The following is an 18,376-nucleotide window of genomic DNA, read 5'->3' on the forward strand; positions in this document are numbered from 1 at the left end:
GATGATGGTTTGTTGGGTCTCACTCTTCCTCTTGAAGAAATATACCCAAGTGTATCTTGAGTAATCATCCACAATAACCAATCAATACTTTCTATCCCCAAGACTATCAAAGGATGGAGGCCCAAAGAGATCCAAGTGAAGGACCTCCAAGGGCCTCTTCGAGTAGATGATAGTCGTGGGAGGGTGAGCCTTCTCATGTAACTTTCCTTTGATACAAGCACTGCAAGCACGATCTTTGGCAAAACTAACATTTGTTAGTCCACGGACATGGTCCCCCTTGAGAAGATTTTGCAAAGATCTCATATTGACGTGGGCTAAATGGCGATGCCAAAGCCATCCCACATCAACTTTAGCCATTAGGCATTCGCGGTCTTAGTGGGTTGCTCTAAAAAGTTAATCACATAAAGACCAGTCTCGACATGCCCAACAAAGGCTACTTTAAGAGTCTTGCTCCACAAGAGGGCCACAGTATCAATGTCAAAGAAAGTGGCAAAGCCCATGAGTGCAAGTTGACGGACGGAAAGTAAGTTGTATGAAAGGGACTCAACAAGCATGACTTTCTCGATCGTGAGATCATGAGAAATGACAACCTTGCCAAGACCCATACCTTAGAAGATGAAGCATCACCCCATTCGACATTGGTGGGCATAGATGAAACTTTATGCATGTCCACCACCAAGTCCTTGCTTCCGATCATATGATTTGTGGCTCCACTATCGAGCAACCATGAACTCCCACTAGAAGCAAACACCTACAAGAGATCAATTCTTGGTTTTAGGTACCCATTTTGTAATGGGTCCTTTGATGTTAGCAATAAGGGTCTTAGGAACCCAAATAGACCATTCAATGTACTCATAAGAAGAACCAACAAATTTGGCATAAACATGCCCATCACTAGCACGGTTGCCGGGGGGGTGAACCCCAGGCAGGCAACGGAACCCATATCTATTTCAAAAATAGCGGGGCCCGCATCGCCCCACAAACCGGCGTGCGCCAGGCCGGGTCGCTCGACCCGGCAAGGCGCGCAACCCGGCCAAGACCCTCGACTCGGCAAGGTACGTCAACCCGGCCGTAGCGGCTGGCGCAAGGCAACTCAACCCGGCGCAACCTTGGCTTCCCCAGCAAGCCAAGCCACTCGTGGCGTCCACGGCAACCCAGCCACGGGTTAGCTCCCGTCCCATCCAGGCTGTACGATGGGACGAGACCTCAATCACCGATGACCAAGACTACAGTCCCCCCGCCCATACCCGTGGTCAGCCAGAGCGTGGCCACAGTGCCCCTTACCTACCCACTGACCAGGGCTGGCACGGCAACAGTGTTCCCGCCCTCACCGCTGACGACAGCAAGCAGCGACCTGACGGAGAACACTGTGCGCGGCTCGACTCGGCCATGCCATGACGATCGACAAGACGGTGCACAGTCCCCCTAGGCACACGGGGCCCGCACCTAGGGGAACCCGGCGAACCAGAAGCCCCCAAGCGGGACCCGGCCCGGTACCCCGAACGCCGACAATACGGACCCACCGACTCGGCATATTACCATTGTAACCCTGGGTGGGTTGGTCTATAAAACCCCCCAGGAGTCCACGCCTACAAAGGCACTACATTGCACTTCATTGCATCAGAGAGACGCACGATCATTCGAGATATTCAACAGAGACATACGAGACACACGGCATGCAAAGCCACACGAGATAGAACAAGCAAGATAGGACTAGCCACCACATAGCAACACCAAGGACAAGGAGCAGCCGGAGCCTTGGCCAGCCTCCTTCCTCCTCCAAATAGCTCCAAGAGCGACATTGTACTATCAACCATCCAACTAAACTCGGCAGGACTAAGGGTGTTATCTCTCCGGAGAGCCCCAAACCTGGATATGTCCGGCGTCCCGCGCCCGCGCATATCAACCTCGCCTCCGAAGCCCACCAGCGCCCTCGAGCCTCCTCCTCTCTTTAGCCATCCCTTGGCATCTGCCGTGCGACACCACAACAGCTGGCGCCCACCGTGGGGCAATTCAAGGAACTGGCCAGAAGCATGCTTCGGACGGGGCCCCTGTCCTACTCCGATGAGTCCGTCGCTCTGGCGGACGACGTCATTGGCGCGCTTGCCGCCTCCTTCACTGCCCTGCGCATTTCCGACATGCTCGCGGCCGACGAGTACCCTAGCGGGGTGCTCAGCTACTCCGACTCCCCGCTTTCTCTCAGCGACGGATTCACTGCCGGGGCGATGGACGCCCACGTAGAGGTCTTCGTCACTGGCGATGGTGCCTCTTCCTCGTCGAGCAAGGCGAGAAGAGCCGCCGAAGCCGTGGCCGCCACGGCACGGACGGAGCCGTCCAACCCGCTGCGCACCGTGATGCAGAGCCTCCGCATCCCCATCGGCACCGACGTCGATGCCACCAACGTCGCTGAAGCCCGAACCCAGCTCGAGGACAGGCGCCAGCAAATGCTAGACCTGTTCGAGACGCTGGCCGCCACCAGACGCCGCCTGGAAGCTGCTCAGATGGAGCACGACACCGCCCATGGATTCACGCCCGCTGCGGCCGAGCCAAGCCGGGCCGCCGATACTCGCGCCCGGGAAGGAGCGATCGGCCGGGCCTTCGGTGTCGGCCGGTCCATCTACGATACCCCAGCCAAGAACATGCGTGCTGTGGAGGCAGCCACGGTCGGCCTCGACCAACTCGCGGGCGAGGAGCTCAAGGAGCGCATCGGGCGGATGCGTGAGCTCCTCCGCGCCGCCAACACCCAGCAGGATCGCCTCAACCAGCTCGCCAAGCTAGCGGGGTCCGGCTCCGCCCGCCTTGGCGGACCCGACGAACTCCTGCACACGGCCTCTTCGCCGCCCGGCGAGGTGCACTCCGGCCTAGGCCGGACCCCGCGCAACCCGGCCAGCACCGCTGTCGATGCTGTGGGCAACGAGCCCGCCCCAGAGACCCAGCGCGGACCCGGCCAGCCTGGCCGACGTCCGGCTCCAGCCGACCCAGCCCCTCGGGGCCTAGCCGCCAGTCGACTCGGCCCGCGCGCCATCGACGATGCCGACGCGCGCCACCGCCTCAATCAGCTCGCTCCCTCCATGGAGGTGGAGGAGAGCGGTGCTATCGGGACGGCGTGTTTTGGCCCACGCATCCGGGAGGAGCCCTTCCCCAAGGGGTTCGTGCTTCCCCGCGACACCCCCAAGTACAATGGGACCGTGAAGCCAGAAGACTGGCTCACCGACTACACCACGGCCATTGGCATCACCGGTGCCAATCGTCGTCTCGCCGTGTGCTACGCATCGCTCATGCTCCAAGGATCGGCTCGCACATGGTTGAACAGCCTGCCGATGGGCAGCATCAACGCATGGGTCGATTTCGAGGAAGCATTTGTTCACAACTTCACGGGGACGTACAAGCGACCCGGTCGCCCCAGCCAGCTCGCCATGTGCGTGCAGGGGCCGACGGAGACCGGCCGCGAGTACCTTGCATGCTGGACCGAGCTCCAGAACATCTGTGAGGGTGTCCATGAAGTCCAGGCGATCCAATACTTTGTCAGCGGGTGCCGAGACGGCACCCTCCTCAAGTACAAGCTTCTATGCTCCGAGCCGGCCACCATGGCCGCGCTCATGGTGACGGCGGACAAGTACGCCAACGCCGACTCCGCCATGAATATCCAGGTGGCGCTGGACGAGGCCGACAAGGCGAAGCCGGTCCCTCCATAGAAGTCGGCCGGCGAAGGCAGCAGGCAGCAGCACCACCAGAACAACAAGCGCAAGGCCGAGCAGCCGGCGCAACGTCACGACAACCAGCTCGTCGCGGCCGCCGAGCCCGCGGCGGACCCGGCAGCGAAGCGCCGGCAGACCGGCAAGATGGCATGGCAACCCGCCATGAGCTTTGAAGAGATGCTCGACGCCCCATGCAAGCATCACAGCAGCGCAAGACCCTCCACGCACACGCTTCGATAGTGCGCCATCACCAAGTGCATCATGAGGGGCGACGTCTCGCCTCCTCCGGCTCCGGCTCCGGCTCTGGGCACGGGACAGCCGCCTCCGCCTCCATCACCATCCCCTGCCGGTGGCGCGATGCGGAACGACGCCTACCCAGACCAGAACACGGCCTACATCGTCTTCACCAGCCTCGGCAACGACAAGCGCAGCGAGCGCCTCCTCTGGCAGGAGGTGAACACCATCGTCCCAGCCAAGACGGATTTCATGCATTGGTCGGAGCGCCCGATCACCTGGACCCAGGAGGATCACCCGGCAGTCATGCCGAGTCCGGGTGGATATGCCCTCATCCTCAACCCTACCATCATCGCGCGGCGCACCTGCAAGTTCTCCCGAGTCCTCATCAACGGCGGCAGCAGCATCAACATCCTCTACCGCGACACGATGACCAAGCTCGGCCTCAAGGCCGAGGACCTGGAGCCGACCCGGACCGTCTTCCACGGCATCGTACCCGGCCTCTCCTGTTCACCCATTGGCTGGGTCCGGCTCGATGTCCTGTTCGGCGACAGCAACCACTTCTGACGCGAACCGATCTGGTTCGAGGTGGTGGACCTGTCCAGTGCGTACCATGCACTGCTGGGCCGGCCCGCGCTCACCAAATTCATGGCGGTTCCCCACTATGTGTACCTGAAGATGAAGATGCCGGGTCCCAAGGGCCTCATTACCGTCACCGGCGACTACCGCAAGTCTCTGGAGTGCGCCCGAGACGGCGCCAAGCTGGCCGAGTCACTGGTCATTGCCGAGAAGCGGCGCCAGCTCGACCGGATCATCGTCCTGGCCGGCAAGGCCTCCGACGCGTCGATCCCAACCCTAGACCCGGCCGATGAGGCCGCCTTCAAGCCCTCCAAGGAAATCAAGAAAGTGAAGCTGAACCCGGAAGACCCCAGCTGCAGCAAGTACGTTGTCGTAGGCGCCCGCCTCGACAGCAAATAGGAAGGCGAGCTCGTCGACTTCCTCCGTGAGAATCAGGATATCTTCGCATGGACCCCCAAAGACATGCTGGGTATCCCGAGGAAGTACGCCGAGCACAAACTCCATATCCGCAAGGACGCCAAGCCGGTCCGTCAACCCCTCCGTTGATTTTCCGAAGAGAAGAGAAGAACCATTGGTGAAGAGGTCGCCAAGCTCTTGGCGGCCGGCTTCATAATGGAAGTGTTTCACCCCGAGTGGCTGGCCAACCCAGTCCTCGTCCTAAAGAAGAACAAGACCTGTGCATGTGTATCGACTACACCAGCCTCAACAAGGCCTGTCCCAAGGATTCGTTCGTCCTCCCGCGGATCGACCAAGTCATCGACTCGACCGCCGGGTGCGAGCTGCTGTCCTTCCTGGACGCCTACTCCGGCTATCACCAGATCAAGCTGGACCCGGCCGATGCCCTGAAGATGTCCTTCATCACGCCCTTCGGAGTGTACTGCTACATCACCATGTCGTTCGGGTTGAAGAACGCCGGCGCCACCTTCCAACGCTGCATGCAGAAGTGCCTGCTACCGCAACTCGGCAAGAACATCCACGTGTACGTGGACGATATTGTGGTGAAGACCAAGCAGCACCTCACGCTCCTCGATGATCTGAAGGAAACATTCGCCAACCTCCGCGAATACAAGGTCAAGGTCAAGCCGGAAAAGTGCGTCTTCGGCGTCCCAGCCGGAAAGCTGATCGGTTTCCTAGTCTCGGAACGCGGCATCGAGGCAAACCCGGAGAAGATCAATGCCATCGAGCGCATGCGCAAGCCAACCCGGCTGCGCGATGTCCAGAAGTTCACAGGCTGTCTGGCCTCGGTCAGCCGGTTTCTAAGCCGGCTGGGCGAGAAGGCACTGCCCCTATACCAGCTAATGAAGAAAACAAGCCCGTTTGAGTGGAACGTCAAGGCGGACGAAGCCTTCCAAGACCTCAAGCGCATGCTCTCCACCGCACCCGTCCTGGACGCGCCACCGACAAGGAGCTGATGTTGCTCTAAATAGCCGCGACCTCGCGGGCGGTCAGCACAGTGCTGGTGGTTGAGCGACCGGAGAAGGGCAAGATCCAGGCCGTCCAGCGTCCGGTCTACTACCTGTGCGAAGTGCTTTCCACCTCCAAGCAGAACTATCCGCACTACCATAAGATGTGTTACGGCGTGTACCTCACCGTCAAGAAGCTGAAGCAGTACTTTCAAGAACATGCCGTCACCATCGTCAGCACGGCGCCTATCGGAGAAATCATCGGGTGTCGGGACGCCTCTGGCCGGGTCACCAAGTGGGCGATCCAGCTAGCCGGCCACACCATCCTCTACGAGCCCCGCACCACGATCAAGTCTCAGGCCCTGGCCAATTTCATCGTCGACTGGACCGAGACCCAGTACCTGCTACCGCCTCCCGACTCGACGCATTGGTGCATGCACTTCGACGGGTCCAAAATGCGACTCGGCTTAGGGACCGGCATCGTACTATCATCTCTGAAGGGTGACCGACTCCGCTACGCACTCTAGATCCACTTCGCCGCCTCCAACAACGTCGCCGAATACGAAGCCCTTGTGCACGGCCTCCGCCTTGCCAAGGAACTCGGCATCCGGCGCATCCTGTGCTACGACGACTCGGACTTGGTGGTACAACAGTGCTCCGGCGAGTGGGACGCCCGCGACTCTAACATGGCAAGCTACCGCTTTCTCATCCAGAAGCTATCCGGATCCTTCGATGGCTGCGAGTTCCTCCATGTCCCGCGCGGAGAACGAGGCAGCCGATACGCTCGCCAAGATCGCCTCGTCACATCGAGCCATCCCGTCTGGCGTCTCCCTCGAGCACCTGTGCAAGCCGTCCGTCAAGCCGTCACCGGACTCCGAGTCCATCCATGTCCCAGAAGACCCGGCCGCGCCGCAAACCGACCCGGGGACCGCTCAATCCAGCCCGGGGACTGCTGAACCCGGCCCGGGGGCTGCTTAGCCCAACCCTTCCACCATCACCCCGGACCCGGCCGTCGCCAACCCGGGGGCTGCTCAACCCGGCCCAGGAGCCGCCGACTCAGAACCCACCCAGGTGGCCGTCTTCCCCGCCATCACGGCCGCATCTTGGGCCTTGCCGATATCAGAATGGCTGGAGAACGGGGTTATCCCCATGGACAGCACCGAGGCTCGGCAAGTTCAGCGCCGGGCGTCCGCCTACAGCATCATCAACAACGAGCTCGTCAAGCGCAGCTCTACCGGGGTGTTCCAGCGCTGCGTCGAGAAGGACCGCGGGCATCGACATCCTCCTCGACATTCACCAGGGCGAGTGCGGGCACCACGCCGCATCTCGATCCCTCGTGGCCAAGGCGTTCCGCCATGGCTTCTACTGGCCAACGGCCCTCGAAGACGCCGAGTCGCTCGTCCTCAAGTGCGAAGGATGCCAGCGCTTCAGCAAACGCAGCCACCAGCTGGTGTCAGCACTCCATACCATCCCGGTCGCCTGGCCCTTCGCGGTCTGGGGACTCGACATGGTGGGACCCTTCAAAACCACTCGAGGCGGCATGACGCACTTGCTGGTGGCAGTGGACAAGTTCACCAAATGGATCGAGGCAAGACCAATCAAGAAACTAGACGGGCCAACAGCCGTCCGGTTCATCAAGGACATAGCGGTGCGCTACGGCATGCCGAACAGCATCATCACTGACAACAGCACCAACTTTGCCAAGGGCGCGCTCGAGCAATACTGCTCCGTCTCTGGCATCCGCCTCCACCTGGCCTCCATGGCACATCCGCAGTCCAACGGGCAGGTCGAGCGGGCCAACGGACTCATCCTGTCCGGCATCAAGCCACGACTCGTCGAGCCACTTGTACGCTCACCCGGCAGTTGGCTCGACGAGTTGCCCGCGGTTCTCTAGAGTCTGCGCATGACACCAAAATGGCCGACCGGGTTCACCCCGTTCTTCCTCGTCTACGGATCCGAAGCCATCATCCAGACCGATGTTGAGTTCGACTCGCCGCGCGTCACGATGTACACCGAAGCAAAAGCAAGAGAAGCACGCGAATACGGTGTCGACCTACTCGAAGAGGCGCGCCTTCTGGCACTTAGTCGCTCGGCTATCTACCAGCAAGGCCTGAGGCACCACCACAGCAAGAAGATCAAGCCTCTCGCATTCCACGAAGGCGACCTCGTCCTCCGACTCGTCCAAGAGGAGGCAGGCCAGCACAAGCTGCCCTCTCCATGGGAAGGCCCGTTCATCGTGAGCAGGGCTTTGCACGACCACAACGCCTACTACCTCATCGACGTGCGCAAATTGAAGAAGCGCAAGAGGGACACCGCCGGCGAAGAAACGACTCGGCCGTGGAACGCGGAACTCCTCCTTTCGTTTTATAGTTAGCCGAACGAATGTATGTATCAATGCCTTTTTTAAGCATATGAAACTATGGGGTCCCCGAACGAGACTCGGGGGCTGCCTTTTGCCGACCAATTTATTGCGTCCATATTTCACACCACCTTACTACCGAACCCGGCCGCCGGCTCGACAAGCTCGACCCAGGGGCTCGGGGGCTGGCCGGCTTGATCATCACCCTGCCGCTTCACTTAGTGATTCCTAATAAGTTAGGATGCCGCGGCCCCCCACTTCGCCCTAAAACCGCAGATCCAGCTCTGGCTGACGGCGGGCAAGCACAACGGGCTAAAGCTCCCATACGATTCATACACTAAGTTAAAGCCGCCGGGTCGACCAACCCGTCCCGACGCTCGTCAACTAAGTTAGCCGCACGACCGGCTGCTCGCCAACCGGCCAAGCCGGATTGCCGCCAGCTGGCCCAGTGGGTGTTTCCCTCGCGCTCAACGTTTTTAAGGACCCAACTCCCGCGGCCGCCTCTCGAAGAGCCAAACTCCTTCTCATGGACCGGAGCCTCGGCCGTCTGACTCGCGGGGGGGGGAGCTTCAGAGAGGAGCAACGCACGAAATAAGTTCAAAAAATGCAGAAGGTAAAAAGCAAATAAACACTCACAACATTTACACATAAATGTTTTAAGCAAAGGCCCACAGCCCGAGTTCATTACACCCTGAAAACCCCAGTGGGTGGGTGGACCTGCTACTTAACAGAATTTTCTACAAAAGATTCTCAGGCATTCCTAGCGCCGCGTCGTGACATCGACGGCTCCCCCAGGTCGGCCTCCGGGTCCAGTGAAGCATCGGTGTCCTCTTCGGCTCCCGCGTCGCCGTAGACGCCCGTCTCCTCCGAGCTGCCCTCCGGGTCACGAAGAAGCAAGCCGTAGTCATCGCCATCCACGACCGCGCCGTCTTCCGTCTGTTCCAGATGGAACTCGTCGTGGAAGGCGAACTCGGCGATATAGCTGGCCCGGGAGGCAATCCGGTCGGCCTGCTCCTGCAGCAACAGCTCCGAGTCAGTGCGCTGACCCATCAGCGCGTCCAGCTGAAGATCCGGATGCCAAGACAACGCGATCCGGAGCGCCATCTCAGCACCGGCCCGGGCGGCAGAAACGCGCTAGTCGCTAAGGCGATCCTGGCCCATCTCCAACCAGCGCGCCAGACGCGAGAAGCTGCGCAGATGGACGGAATCCGGCCACAAGGCCGCCGTCATCGCGGTACCGGCTCGGGACAGCCGCTCCATCTGCGTCCCCAAGGCCCGTAGCCGGGCCTCAGTAGTGGCAATGATCTCCGGGAAGGTCTAGGTCGTCAGCGGATCCGTCCCGGACCCAACAACGCCGGTCGGGTCGTGCTGATAGCGGACGGCTTCCTCCGCCAGCCGCTGCGTCTCCGGAAAGGCCCCTATAGCCAATGACGAAGCAAGTCAGAAGAGCAACAAAGAAGAAAGGGTCGGGTCCCGACCCGGCAAACAATGAAGAAGCAGCACTTACTGGAGAAAGACTCTTCCAGGTGCTGCGCCTCGAGCAACGTACCACGTCGCTCCCACTCCAAGACACGGTCCCCCTTCCCGAGCGCCTTCTCCAGGTTGGCCGCCTTAGCAAGGGCCGCCTTCAGCTCGGCGTCCTTGTCTTCGATCGCCTTCTCGGTCGCCTCACGGAGGCGAGCCTCGGCCTGACGGGCCTCCTCAGCCGTGGTGGCCTGCTCCCGCAGACGCTCCACCTCGGCCTGGAGCCGGCCCTTGTTGTTGGCCACTTGGCTACGCTACTGGTCTGCCTCGACCAGGGCCTGCTGCGCCTCCACCGCCTTGGCGGCCTCCGCCTTAAGAAGCTCCACCTCGGCCTCGAGGCGGCTCTTGTGACCCACCAGCTGCTCGTGCAGCCGGTTGGCCTCGTCAAGAGACCGTCGGGACACGGCCGCCTCCGCCCTCGCCTGCGCCGCCTCGACACCGAGACGGCCAGAATCAGCAACGAGCCGGTCATAGTGATGACCAGCCCGGAACAGCGGGGCTGCCAAGACAGCACCTCGGCTGCAAAGAAGAAGAACTCAGCAGAAAGAAAAAATAAGACAAGGCCTAAGATTTGGCCCAACTGTTACACAGTTGGCCCGAATCTCGTGGGCTACACCCAGTGGGTGCACTAGCGCGCCCCCACTACAAGAAAAGAACACAACAAAGTACCTGCGGCGACGCAAAGCTCCTCCTCCTCCTTGGCAGCAAGCTGCTCCTTGAGCTCCCGATGCTTGCCCAGGAGCCGGTTGAAGGCGGCAACCTAGAAGGCGTCAAGGTGCTGAAGAGAAGACCAAAGTCAACACAAGGCCAACGCTCCTAAGGTTCGACCCAACTACTACATAGTTGGCCCGAACCTCGGGGGCTACACCCAGTGGGTGCGCTGGCGCGCCCCCACAGAGATAAAATCACAAGAAAACAAAAGGAAGAAGGACTTACTAGGACGGCACGCTCCAGGTCGCGCGTCCGCTCCGTCTCGGCCTGGGTGAAGGCCTCAAGGCGCTCCGTCCGGCCTCGCAGACGGCGGCTGACGGCATCCAGCACCGCCTCCTCCTGGGTTTGAGGCCCGAAGACGGCCGCGCCCCCGCTCCGCGCGGGCTGCGGCATGGCGGCTCGGCGCCCGCCCTGCCGGGACACCAAGGCATGCCCCCCGCTGGCCGCTTGCGACGCTGCCAACGCCTCCTCTGACGCCGGAGCGCCCTGCGTCGACACCTCAGGCACCGCCGCCTGCGGTACCTCCTCCATAGCCGACGGCGCCTCTGGCTGGCTCGCGGCGGGTTATCGCCCCCTACCTCCACGACCTCCTGGTCGAGGAGCACCACCTCGGGCCGGCCCCCATGGCCGCACTCCCTCACCGACAACGGTTCAAAAACCATCGCCTCCACCACCATGCCCTCCGACATCTCGCGCCAGGCCGGCTCCGCGCCGCCTCGCACCCACGCCGCCGCGTTGGTCCAAGCCCGGACCGACGCTGCCTCCAGCTCCACCTCGGCCCGGTTCCTGTCACGCCAGGCTAAGGCCTCGGCGTCGTCCGGGTCCAGGCCGAGGTCTGAGTCGCCTCGTCCCTCCTCCCCGGCCAGGCGGCGAGGTCAGACCGGCTCCTGCGGAACGCGGTTCCTTCGGTGGCCGCAGCCTCCGCCGCCGCCCTCGCCAGCGCGATCGGCGACCTGAAGAAGAAGACAAAATAAGCAATAGAGACAAGAAATCCAGGCGCAAGCAGGGAATAAAACTTACCCCGACAGGACTGGGACCGGAGTCGGCTTCGCGCGCTTCTTCTTGGCCGGCCTTCCGGGCTCGGTCGTGTCCGCTGCGCGCTTCGATCCGCGGGGTCACGGCGCGACGCTGTCCTTGCCATGTAGGCGGCTCGGCGCCGCCCCATGCGAGGACCCGGCTCCGCCCGCATCGCCGCCTCCCCCGCCCAATGCTGCTACACCAAGCAACCGGCGTCAGCGTCGCCTTCACCGCAACACGAGCAACAATTCAAGGCAAAATGAAGAAGAGAAAGACTCGAAGCTTACGGGCTCGGCGCACAGCGCCGGCGTCGGACTCGGCCACCTCCTCGTCGCCTTGGGCCGCGGGCTCCTCTAGTGCCACCGGCGCCACCTGCAGCGGAGCCCTAGCGTAAGGATGCCGGCTCGCATTCAGAAGAACCTCCCGTGACGCGTCGGGACGAACAAGAAGATGCACGGCGGCAAAGTAAGGAGACCAGATGCTCACCTGCAGCGCTGGGTTCACCTGGCTATACGACGCCTTGCCGAATCGCCAATCCTCTCCAAGATTGGCCCTGGAGATGGCGTTGACGGCGCGCGCGGCCTGCTCCACAGACAGCCGCGTTGACCCCATTCGGTTGGGGTCCTACGGTCCGATCATCTCGCTGATGAGGCAGGAGCGCCTCTAAAGCGGGAGGACCCGGTGGGTGATGAACGTGATGAGTAGGTCCATGCCGGTGAGCCCCTCCTGCGTCCTCATCACCGTCACCCGCTCGCAGAGGTTGACAATCTCCTGCGACGGGCGCCGGGGCGAGTAGCCCCAGTTCGTCTTCGCCCACGGCGGCGCGATGGCGAAAGGGGGAAGATTGATGTGGTCCGCGCCATGGTTGCGGACGTAGAAGAAGGAATTTTGCCACTTCTTGGCAGAATCCTCGAGCGGAATCTTGGGGAAATCTGCCCCCGGTCGCTTGGAGATGACGGCGGCACCGCAGTCGGCGAACTCCCCGGCCGACGGGCCCTGCTGCTTCAAGGAGAAGAAGCGCGCCCAGAGGTTGATCGTCGGCTCGACCCCCGGGTACCCCTTGCACAGGGTCACGAAGCCAGAGAGTTGGACGATGGCGCCGGCGCCGAGATGGTGCAGTTGAAGCCTGAGGGATCGCCTCAAGATTCGACGGACTCCTTGCTTCCCGCCATGGTCGGGATGCCGCGATCCGGTTTCCAAGAAAACCGGCACACAGTGGGTGTTGCCAGACCCGGCGTTCGCAGATTCTGCCTTGCTCAAGGGGGAAGATGCGAAGGCCCACTCATCCGAAGACGGTGGACCTTCACAGCTTCGGGGACTACTGTCGGGGGGATGAACCCCAAGCAGGCAACGGGACCCGGATCTATTTCAAAAACAGCGGGGCTTGCGTTGCCCCGCAAACCGGCGTGCGCCAGGCTGGGTCGCTCGACCCCGCAAGGCGCGCAACCCAGCCAAGACCCTCGACTCGGCAAGGTACGTCGACCCGGCCACAGCGGCTGGCGCAAGGCAACTCAACCCGGCGCAACCTTGGCTTCCCCAGCAAGCCAACCCACTCGTGGCGTCCACGGCAACCCAGCCACGGGTCAGCTCCCGTCCCATCCAGGTCATACGATGGGACGAGACCTCAATCACCGATGACCAAGACTACAGTGCCCCCGCCCATACCCGTGGTCAGCCAGAGCGTGGCAACAGTGCCCCTTACCTACCTGCTGACCAGGGCTGGCACGGCAACAGTGTTCCCGCCCTCACCGCTAACGACAGCAAGCGGCGGCCTGATGGAGAACACTGTGCGTGGCTCGACTCGGCCACGCCATGACAATCGACAAGACAGCGCACAGTCCCCCTAGGCACGCGGGGCCCGCACCTAGGGGAACCCGGCGAACCAGAAGCCCCCAAGCAGGACCCAGCCCGGTACCCCGGACGCCGACAATACGGACCCACCGACTCGGCATATTACCATTGTAACCCTGGGTGGGTTGGTCTATAAAACCCCCCAGGAGTCCATGCTTACAAAGGCACTGCACTGCACTGCATTGCATTAAAGAGACGCACAATCATTCGAGATATTCAACAGAGACATACGAGACACACGGCATGCAAAGCCACACGAGATAGAACAAGCTAGATAGGACTAGACACCTCATAGCAACACCAAGGAGAAGGAGCAGCCGGAGCCTTGGCCAGCCTCCTTCCTCCTCCAAACAGCTCCAGGAGCGACATTGTACTATCAACCATCCAACTAAACTTGGCAGGACTAGGGGTGTTATCTCTCCGGAGAGCCCCGAACCTGGATATGTCCGGCGACCCGCGCCTGCGCATATCAACCTCGCCTCCGAAGCCCACCAACGCCCTCGAGCCTCCTCCTCTCTTTAGCCAACCCTTGGCATCTGCCATGCACCCACCACGACAACGGCATAACACATAAGAAGGGTTAAAATTGCCGGCTTTATTGGAAAGAGTGGCATTGCCCTTCTTGACACCGCCACCCTTCGTGTTGTTCTTCTTCTCCTTAGGAGTGCCCTCTCCCTCCTTCACAAAGGTTTGCTTGAGAGGAGGAGGTTGTGTGGTCTTGTCATTCTTCTTCTTCTTCTTCTTGGACTTGGGTGCAAACCCAATCCCCTCCTTGGCTACAACTTCATTTTGATTGCTCAAAAGGTTGTTGAGGTTCTTCTCTCCTTGTATGCACGACACAAGGCCTTTCTCAAGTTGCTACTTCAACTTGGCATTCTCCTCCACAGGAGGCACATGCTCACAGCACGAGTTAGTAGCATTTGCATTATCAATTAAAACCATATGAGGAAATGTGGCTTTCTCCTTGGTTAGCTTCACTTGGAGTTGAACATGAGACTCTCTGAGGCTTGCATGAGCACTCTTCAAGGCCTTGTGAGCCTTGTCAAGTATATCAAACTCCTCCTTGAGTCTAGCATGGTCAACCCCAAGTTTAGCCTTCTCGGAATTGAGCACATGAGATACAACAAGAGCATGATCAAGATCTTTCTTTAATTTAGCATGATCATCGTTGTGTGACTCCTCAAGAGCTAAACCATGAAGCATGCTCTTCCTCAAGCGCATTAGAGAGATTCGATATCTCATCGGCATAGTCACGACTATGCCCTTCCATCTTAGAGATGGTTTCTTCATGAGCCTCGATCATGTCATTGGCTTCACCAAGTTGTTCCAAGGGAGCAACAAAGTGCTTCTTGGATTTACCCTTGAGCTTACTCATAAAAGACTCAAATTCATTTTCTTCCTCCTTCAACCCCTCACTTTCATCAATGCAATCCGTCAATGAAGGATTAGTAGCGATGGTGGTTTTGATGTTGGGGGTTACCTTGTTGGTGGCTTTAGCCATGGGGCACTTGGCGGTGATGTTCTCGTTAGGTGAGTCGAAGAGGGACACCTCTCAAGCAAACCTTTGTGAAGGAGAAGAAGGAGAAGAAGAAGAAGAAGAAGAAGAAGAAGAAGAGTGCCCTCTCCCTCCTTCACAAACTCATCGAACACTTCACTTGAGGACAAGAAGTGAAAGTCCGGCCTTTGACGGACGACGGAGAACATGGCCTTGTGGTAGGGCATCATGGCCTTGAGAAACTTGCGCTTGATCCAATTGTCATCTGTATCCTTGCTCCCATGATCTTAGAGTGAGACCCCGAGAGTGGTTAATCTCCGGTAAAGCTCACGAGGTTCTTAATCTTCATTCATCGTAAACTCATCGGCTTCATCTTGTACCACTTCAAAGTTGGAGCGTTGGATGCTTGTGCTTCCCTTGTAAATGGAGACAACATATTGCCAAGCTTCCTTGGCCATGGTGAAGGGTCGGAGGTGTGCAATATCTTCGGGAGGAATTGCTTCTTGGAGAATGAAGAGAGTGGACTCGTTGAATTGATGGTCCGTGGCTTCTCTAGGAGTGAAGTTGCTTGGGTCGTGTGGGTAGAAATCTTGCTCAATAATTCTCCAAATATTAGTAGAACTATGATTTAAATGATATTTAAAGCGATATACCCAAGAAGCAAAATCCTAATTTTTCATAAGCTTAGGAGGAGGACCAACATGATTCATATGCGTGGAGGGAACCGGTCCTCCATAAGTAAGTGGAGGTTCAACATGGGCAAAGATGCCACTCCCACTCCTACCACTAGGCAAAGGAACTTGCTCACTACTAGCTTCCCCCTTTTTGAAGTTAGCATCCACCACCTTGTTAGCGGGATCAACCACTTCCAATGGTTCAGTGGATAATTTAAGCCCATCAAGAAACTCCTTAAACATGCCTTTAACCTCGGCCATCATGAAGGTTTTCAATGTGTCCAAAGCCGCATTGAACTCCTCACGAGAGACTGAGGATCCCCATCGACCACAGACAAAGTGGGTTTCCCACCAGGGTGATCCTCCACTTCGTCCTGGTGTCAACCATACTCTTCGGACGGCAAAGTCCTTAATAAAGAGACGAGGCTCTGATACCAATTGAAAGGATCGATGTGGTTGACTAGAGGGGGGGTGAATAGGCAACTAACAATTTTTAGCTTTTCTTGACAAAATTAAACTTGGCATCAAAGTAGGTTGTCTAGATGTGCAACTAGGTGAACAACCTATATGATGCAACAACAACAAGCACAAAAGCAAGCAAGGGATACAACACAATTAAGCTTGCACAAGTAAAGGTGAGAGATAACCAAGAGTGGAGTCGGTGGAGACGAGGATGTGTTATCAAAGTTCCTTCCCTTTGAGAGAAAGTACATCTCTGTTGGACCGGTGTGGAGGCACAATGCTCCCCAAGAAGACACTAGGGCCACCGTATTCTCCTCACGCCTTCACACAATGCGAGATGTCGTGATTCCACTATTGGTGCCCTTGATGGCGGCGATCGAACCTTTACAAACAAGGTTGGGGCTATCTCCACAACTTAATTGGAGGCTCCCAATGACACCGCGAAGCTTCACCACAATGGAATATGGCTCCGCAATGACCTCAACCGTCTAGGGTGCTCAAACACCCAAGAGTAACACGATCCGAAAGGGATTAGTGGGGGGGATCAAATTTCTCTTGGTGGAAGTGTAGATCGGGGGCTTCTCAACCAATCCCTAGAAAATCAACAAGTTTGATTGGCTAGGGAGAGAGATCGAGCGAAAATGGAGCTTAGAGCAACAATGGAGCTTGGGGAGGGAAGAGGTGGTCTTATTGGGGAAGAAGACCCCCTTTATATAGTGGGGGAAAAGATCCAACCATTACCCACTTACTCAGCCCGCGAGACGCGGTACTACCGCACACGCTCATGGTACTACCGCAAGGCGCTACGGTACTACCGCATCACGTTGTGGTACTACCTCTCGTGCGGTAGAGGCCAGGTGAGCTCTTGTTGCACTAGGCGGCGAGCGGTAGAACCGCCGGAGCGGTACTACCGCGCGCCTCTGCGGTACTACCGCAAGGCAGGGGCTCAACAAGGCTGGAAAAGGCACGGACTAAATAAATTACGTATGTGACTACTTCCGCTGAGATTGGGACGTGCGAAAATCTGGCACGGTACTACCACTCGCAGGAAGCAGTACTACCGTGTAGGGGTGGAAGTAAAAATTACTTTCGCGCCTACTTCCATGCGCGACAGCATTCTGGGCTAGAGGCAGCGGTACTACCGCTCTCGAGGAGCGGTACTACCGCACATCGCGATACTACCGCACAACGCGATTCTACCGCTTCCCTGAGCGGTACTACCGCGGGACCCTGCGGTACTACTGCTCCCTTGAGCGGTACTACCACACGCCATAGAAGCTATAGCACTTGAAAGCCTTCATTTCGCAGTGACAAGGATAAACGGACGGAGCTCCAAAGAAGCGAAGGAAAGGTGGTGCAAAGAACCAGATGTGTACGTGTTGATTCCACCCTAACCTTTCCGAAGCGGACCCCCTCTTAATAGTACGGCTTTCCTACCACTCAAATCCACCGAAAAGAAACATAGAGAACTGCCATCTTCTATAGGCTCCGAGGGGCAACGAATCGTCTTGTGCCTAGACATAAGATATCTGAAATGCTCAATGCACAAGATTAGTCCGCAAATGCACTATCATCAATCACCAAAACCACATAGGGAGAAATATGTCCTTACACCGGGCTCTAGTGATTCAGAAAGAGTGACTAGCTCAAGATGAAGGCATGTTATAGAATCTTCAATGAGCGATCAATGGTTGTGGAAGGCTCTATGGTCTCCCAAAGTGGTCCTAAAAGTACGTATCTTCTGGTGGAGGGTACGCCTTGGTATTTTACAAGATGAATGCACCTTAAAATATAGGCACATCAGAGAAATCAACCTATGTAATCTCTGTTAGGTGAAAGAGGAAAACCTGGAGCACGCGCTAATCCACCGTTCGCATGCTCATAGGTTCTTAGTACGAAGCATGTACTTTATTGGACATCAAACTCCCATGTCTTCACCCCAACTCTTGGGCCAGGGACATTTTATGTGTCTCTTTGTTTTTCGGAAGAGATAGAAGTGTTAGCATTACAATCATGAGCTCCATATGGAGCTCCGGCCATTTTATGTGTCTCTTTGTTTTTCGGAAGAGATAAAAGTGTTAGCATTACAATCATGAGCTCCATATGGAGCTCCGGCAACAGATGGATGCATGGGTACAAACTTGATCCGGCGAACTTGGTTAGACTTACTAGAGAAGCTTTGGCCCTTCAAGACATTCTTTGACATTAGGTGGATGTCTTACCAGGTCATGGTTGGCGACCTCCATAACATGAGCAGTTCAAGATCAACAAGGATGTTGCAGTCGTTCGTGATGAAGATATGAGCGGATCTAGAGCTGTTGCACGCTCTCCTACTGCTCTACTTGGTGCTTGGTGCAAACCACACCCCG

This window comes from Triticum aestivum, chromosome 4B, assembly GCF_018294505.1.
Source record: "Triticum aestivum cultivar Chinese Spring chromosome 4B, IWGSC CS RefSeq v2.1, whole genome shotgun sequence".
Classification (NCBI taxonomy): Eukaryota; Viridiplantae; Streptophyta; class Magnoliopsida; order Poales; family Poaceae; genus Triticum; species Triticum aestivum.